We start from the raw sequence: 6,053 nt of genomic DNA, 5'->3' as shown, positions 1-6,053 counted from the left end.
CGGCTACCCGCCGAGTAGACACGCGTGTTATCGACTTTTGGCTGTAAGTGAACATTTACTTGCCGAGTATAGTCGATATACTCGCCGAGTAGATGTCTCAGGTTGAAATTTTTTTTAAATTTGCCAATTTTACTATATGAATTCCTTTGTTTAGCCTTTCCACCCCACACTCACAGTATAGCTTGTCCTCAAGCACTTAGAGAAGTAGAATAAATGAAGAAGAATGAAAAAAAAACAATATGAAAAATAAAGAAAAGGAAAGAAAATGCAAACGTGAAACTCGGGTTGCCTCCCGAGAAGCGCTTCTTTTGATGGAGTCATTAGCTGGACTCCGTCCCGTCTACGTGTTTGCGATTCCGCACAGTAGCAGCTCCTCCAATCCTTCATTTCGGGGGACTCCTTCTTCATATTTCTTCACTCTATGACCATTGACTTTAAATGGTGTGCCGTCTCTTGAGATCAATTCTATAGCCCCGTGAGGAAACACCGTCTTGACCAAAAAGGGACCATCCCACCTTGATTTGAGTTTGCCCAAGAAAAGTTTTAATCGGGAATTGAAAAGTAGTACTTTTTGGCCTTCATGGATGTCTTTGCTTTTGATTCTTTTATCATGCCATCTCTTGGTCTTTTCTTTATAGAGCCACGAACTAGAATAAGCCTCATTTCGAAGTTCTTCAAGGGCATTCATTTGCATTAGACGGTTGGTCTTCAATTCTTCCATGTCAAAGTTGCACCTCTTTAACGCCCAATATGCCTTATGCTCGATTTCAACCGGTAAATGGCATTGCTTTCCATAAACTAACCTATATGGTGTAGTACCAATAGGTGTTTTGAAAGCGGTACGAAATGCCCATAGCGCGTCATCCAATTTATCCGACCATTCCTTGCGGTTGCTTCCCACCGACTTCTCTAAAATACGCTTCAAGGCTCGATTGGTCACTTCCGTTTGTCCACTCGTTTGCGGGTGGTATGACGTGGAGAACTTATGGGTCACCCCATATTTTTTGAGCACCTTTTCCAATTGATCATTTGCAAAGTGTGTGCCACGGTCACTAATTAGGGCCTTCGGAACACCAAACCGGGAGAATAGTTTTTTTAAGAATCGTACCACTACCCGTCCGTCATTTGTAGGTAAAGCCTGCGCCTCTCCCCATTTCGAAACATAATCTACCGCCACTAGGATGTATTTGTTTCCTTTGGATGTGGGAAATGGTCCCATGAAGTCAATGCCCCACACGTCGAACACCTCACACACTTGAATGCTATGTTGTGGCATTTCATTACGGGATGAAATGTTTCCCACCCTTTGACAAGCATCGCATTCTTTGACATATTGGGCTGCATCTTTGAAGATTGTAGGCCAATAGAACCCAATGTCAAAGATCTTCTTTGTGGTATAATGTGCTCCATGATGTCCTCCCATGGGCCCGCTATGGCAGTGTTCTAGTATTCTTCGACTCTCCTTTCCGAACACACATCTTCTTATAATTCCATCCGCACAGCTTCGAAAGAGGTATGGGTCGTCCCAAAAGTAATATTTGATCTTCGCAAAGAATTTCTTCTTTTGCTAACTACTATAATCCTTCGGGACATAATTGGTAGCTAAATAGTTAGCTATGTCTGCGATCCATGGCTCCTCTCCCACGGACACCATAATGTATTCATCCGGAAAGTCGTCTCCATCCTTATCTTCTTGCAATTTCGGGTTCTCGAGCCTAGATAAATGATCGGCCGCTACGTTCTCCATTCCTTTCTTATCTCGTATCTCTATATCGAATTCTTGAAGAAGCAGCACCCATCGTATTAGTCTTGGCTTGGCATCCTGTTTGGAAAACAAATACTTGATAGCCGAGTGGTCAGTAAAAACAGTGGTTTTAGATAAAACCAAGTAAGGGCGAAACTTGTCAAAAGCGTAAACTACGGCTAACAGTTCTTTTTCAGTAGTAGTATAATTCTCTTGGGCAGGATTTAAGGTCTTGCTTGCATAATAGATGGGTTGAAAGTGCTTATCAACCCTTTGTCCAAGGACCGCTCCTAGTGTATAGTCACTAGCATCACACATGATCTCGAAGGGTAAGTTCCAATTTGGTGCTATAATGATTGGGGCATTAGTTAATTTTTCCTTTAGAAAGTCAAATGCCTCTAAACACTCTTTAGTAAAATTAAAGGGTGCATCTTTTAGTAATAATTGTGTTAGAGGTTTAGTGATTTTGGAAAAATCTTTTATAACACGCCGGTAAAAACCTGCGTGTCCCAAAAAACTTCTAATGCCCTTTACATTAGTTGGTGGGGGTAATTTGGCAATGGTGTATATCTTTGCCCGATCCACCTCAATTCCCTTTTTAGAGACTTTATGTCCCAAAACTATACCCTCCTTGACCATGAAGTGACACTTTTCCCAATTTAGGACCAAGTCGGTTTTCTCACATCTAGCAAGCATTGAGTCAAGATTTGTGAGGCAGTCATTGAAAGAAGATCCGAATACAGAAAAGTCATCCATAAAGACCTCCATGAATTTTTCCACCATATCATGGAATATGGCGGTCATGCACCTTTGAAATGTCGCAGGTGCATTGCATAGTCCAAATGGCATGCGTCTATAGGCGAAAGTCCCACTGGGGCATGTAAAGGTGGTCTTTTCTTGGTCCATTGGGTCTATGGGTATTTGGAAATACCCTGAAAACCCATCTAAAAAGCAATAGTAGCTATGGCCCGATAGTCTCTCTAACATTTGATCTATGAAAGGAAGGGGAAAATGGTCTTTGCGAGTGGCATCGTTTAGCTTTCGATAATCGATGCACACTCGCCAACCGGTTACCGTTCGCGTTGGAATTAACTCGTTCTTTTCGTTGGTAATGACCGTCATTCCTCCTTTCTTGGGCACCACTTGGACCGGACTCACCCATGGGCTATCGGAGATGGAGTAGATGATTCCTGCATCCAAAAGCTTGACCACCTCCTTCTTGACGACTTCTTGCATGTTCGGGTTTAATCGTCTTTGATGTTGCACCACCGGCCTTGCTCCTTCTTCTAAATTGATTTTGTGAGAGCAGTAGGATGGGCTTATTCCCTTGATGTCGGAGATGCTCCATGCGATGACTCTTTTCCTTTTCTTCAACACGCGTACAAGCTCCTCCTTTTCCATCTTGGATAGATCCGAGGCTATAATCACCGGCTTCTGATTTCCTTCTTCCAGAAAGGCATACTCCAGATGGTCAGGTAGTGTTTTGAGCTCCAATTTGTTGTGCATAGTGACGGACTCGCTGAGTGCAGGTTTGGTACTCGGCGAGTTGGTGGCAGCATTCATGACTTCTGGCTTTTCTTCAGATGTACTCGGCGAGTAGATCGGGTCTACTCGGCGAGTAGGGCTTTCAGCTTGGTTCTTTATTTCTTCATACTCCGCTTCTTCCAACAGTCTTTCAATCTCTAATAAGTCCTTTTCTGGATCAAATACTTCGTCCAAAGCTGCAAACTTGCTGGAATCTTCAGGTATGTCTTCTTCCAATAATTCGTCAAGCATGTCGATTGAGAAAGCCGTGTCATCACTACTCCTTGAGTACTTCATGGCTTGGTCTACCCCGAATGTCACTGAATCGTCCCCAACTCGCAATGTGAGCTTAGAATCTCTCATGTCTACGATAGCGCTAGCGGTGTTGAGGAAGGGTCTTCCAAGGATGATTGGCACTTGCGGATCCGCCTCCATGTCGAGAATGATGAAATCAGCCGGGAAGACAAATTTGTCTACTTTCACTAGCAAATCTTCACAAATGCCTCTTGGGAAAGTAACAGTCTTGTTTGCCAAATGAATTGCCATCCGAATTGGCCTTGGCTCCGGGAGGTCCAGCTTCTTAAAGAACGAGTATGGCATAAGGTTCACACTTGCTCCAGAATCAGCTAAGGCATGAATTGCAGCCAAGTTGCCAAATTGGCAAGGCAAAGTTAAGCTCCCCGGATCACCCTTCTTCTTTGGTAATTTGTTTAGCATTGCGGCGGAGCAATTCTCATTAAGTACTACCTTCTGCACTTCTTCGATCTTTCTTCTGTTAGTGAGGAGTTCCTTAAGGAACTTTGCATACTTGGGCATTTGCATGACGACTTCAATGAAAGGAATGTTGATTTGAAGAGTTTTAATATGATCTAGAAACATCTGATATTCCTCTTCCTGCTTCTCTTTCTTGGCTCGGGCTGGGTATGGCATTGGAGGCTGGTATGGTTTCAAGGGTGGTTGTTCATTTGTTTTAGCAGAGGTACTCGCCGAGTCCATCGGTCCTACTCGGCGAGTAGGACTCTCAGATTGTGAGTGTTGGTTTTCGACTTGCTCTTCCGTTCCTTCCTTATGTGAGTCCTTGGTTGCTTCAGTTCGAATGGGGGCCAGGGGAGTAATAATCTTCCCACTTCTTGTGGTAACAATATTTACTTGTGCACCTCGTGGGTTGTTCTCGGTTTTGCTAGGAAGCTCACCCGGTGACCTTTGGTTTAGTTGTTGAGCAAGTTGCCCAAGCTGCGTTTCTATGTTGTGGATGGATGCTTGCTGGTTCCTGAGCATTGTTCTTGTTTCTTGGATAGCAGCATCGTGGTCACTATGTCTTTTCTCGGAAGCGGCCACAAATTTAGTTAGCATTTCCTCCAAGCTTGGCTTCTTCTCTTGCACCGGCCCCTCCTTTTGGTAAAAGCCTCTCCCTTTTTGTCTGTACTTCTCCTCCTTGGCCTTCTTGTACTCTTCGTAAGGCAGCCACTCCTTCTTTTGTTTGCGCCAGTCCTCATCATACCGGTCACCGCTCGAATAACATACTTGTGCCTTTTTGTTGCCGTTCTCATCCAAATCGCAATCTCTAGTGAGGTGAGGTCCATTGCAATTTTCGCAACCCACCCGTATGGCATGGATAGTTTGATCCATTTTGTCCATTCTCCTATCCATGGTTTTTAACATAGCCATGACCGCGGATAGATCTTCAGTAGCAGCGTATGCGGCTCCCCTCGTGACATCATTCCTAGGGTTGTGGTATTCTTTAGAGTGTTTAGAGAATTCTTCAATCAATTCTTTAATCACCGGGGGTGGCTTCTTTGTAAGTGGGCCTTGTGAGTCTAGCAACTGCCGGGTCGTGACATTGACTCCATCATAAAAGATGGAAACTTCTTGCTGGCTGTTTAGATCATGGTGTGGGCAATTTTGTAGCAGACTTTTGTACCTCTCCCAGGCTTCATATAATGACTCTCCAGCTTGTTGTTCAAAGTTTGCAATGTCCTTCTTGAGTTTGGCTATCTTGGATGGTGGGAAAAAGTGATCAATAAATTCTTCCTTCATTCTGGCCCAAGTAGTGACTGACCCGGGGGGAAGTGATTTGAGCCAGTCTTTAGCAGCACCCTTGAAGGTTACCGGAAGCATCCGAAGTAGTTGAGTTTCGTGGGTTACATTTGGAATGTTGAAGTAATCAGCAACATCATTTACTTCATCCAAATGTTTGTAGGCATCTTCATGATCCTTCCCATAGAAAGGTATTTCCTTGAGTGAAGCTAGGATATGACCTTTTAGCTCGAAGGTGGCAGTTGCGGGAATTGCGGGTTGCACAAGTCCCGGGCCATGGTCGTCGCGCATCCTCTTCTTCCATTCTCCCATGGGAATTTCATCAATGTTAGCCATAGTGAATGCTAACTCTTCCTCCGATTCGGTTTCTTGTTCGTACGTTGCCTCCTCTTCTTCCTCGGTTTCGTATCCAATATCTTCTTGAATTGGCTCCTCAGTTATCAAGGAAGCGCTTGAAGCTTCTGATTTACTGCTCTTCTTTTTCCCAAAAAGAGTCTTCAAGTTGGACAATGGTGATTTCTTTGGTGTGCTTGAACTCTCCACGTCCTTCCCTTTGTTTCTTTTCAATGCGGATTCGGGGTCTTCAAACGGGGGTACCAGTGGTGTGTTTGCTCCTCTGGTCATGAAAGTCCTGAAATTGATCAAATAAAAACGTAAAAAGAACAAAAGGATTGTAAACAAATAAAAAAAATTTGCTAACTAAACTGTTACTCGCCGAGTAGGTGCGAGTGCACTCGGCGAGTATCAG

At 44.0% G+C, this 6,053-nt stretch overlaps 1 non-coding gene across 1 annotated transcript; it reads left to right on the top strand.

Annotated features, from left to right (window-relative positions):
- The first annotated feature begins 5,150 nt into the window (after positions 1–5,150).
- LOC145033128 (small nucleolar RNA R71) lies at positions 5,151–5,257 on the top strand. The gene has a single exon (XR_013677367.1). It is a non-coding gene; the product is annotated as a small nucleolar RNA R71 (small nucleolar RNA).
- The last annotated feature ends 796 nt before the right edge of the window (positions 5,258–6,053 follow it).

This window comes from Lactuca saligna, chromosome 2, assembly GCF_052625555.1.
Source record: "Lactuca saligna cultivar CGN05327 chromosome 2, ASM5262555v1, whole genome shotgun sequence".
Classification (NCBI taxonomy): domain Eukaryota; kingdom Viridiplantae; phylum Streptophyta; class Magnoliopsida; order Asterales; family Asteraceae; genus Lactuca; species Lactuca saligna.
The sequence above is the reverse complement of the archived record's forward strand: the minus strand, read 5'-3'. Positions and strand labels throughout refer to the sequence as shown.